The following is a 665-nucleotide window of genomic DNA, read 5'->3' on the forward strand; positions in this document are numbered from 1 at the left end:
CACCAATATGTAGCATGTTTGCTCAGTTATATGTAGTGGATTCGGGAGTAATATGTAGCATGTTCCTGGGAAAGGTAATATTATATTTTATTTATTTTGTATATTGCCAGTTTTATAGTTTTGGTTTCCCGGGTTTTAACCTAGTTTTGTTGTAACAAGTATATTTTTGACGGGTTTTAACACTAGTTTTTGTTATAACAAGTATATTTTTGACGGGTTTTAACACTAGTTTTGTTATAACAAGTATACGAGCCGAAACATTTTATCATAATCGATTCTTCCATTAACAATTTTTAGATCACTGGCCGGACATAATTTTTCTGTCATTGTTATTTGTATTTTTTATTCATATTAAAATGCTCTGTAACAATACCAGTTGGTGACTCATCCATGACAGGTGTGTCCTCGGTATAGAGTAACACATATGCTGATGCTTTAAAACAAAACATTGTTGAAAGTTTCACTAAGGAACGATATGAAACAACTGATGCCTTGAAACAAAACATTGTTGAAAGTTTCACTAAGGAACGATATGAAACAACTGATGCTTTGAAACAAAACATTGTTGAAAGTTTCACTAAGGAACGATATGAAACAACTGATGCTTTAAAACAAAACACTGTTGAAAGTTTTACTAAGGAACGATATGAAACAACTGATGCTTT

Source organism: Limulus polyphemus, unplaced genomic scaffold (genome assembly GCF_000517525.1).
Source record: "Limulus polyphemus unplaced genomic scaffold, Limulus_polyphemus-2.1.2 Scaffold5245, whole genome shotgun sequence".
NCBI lineage: Eukaryota > Metazoa > Arthropoda > Merostomata > Xiphosura > Limulidae > Limulus > Limulus polyphemus.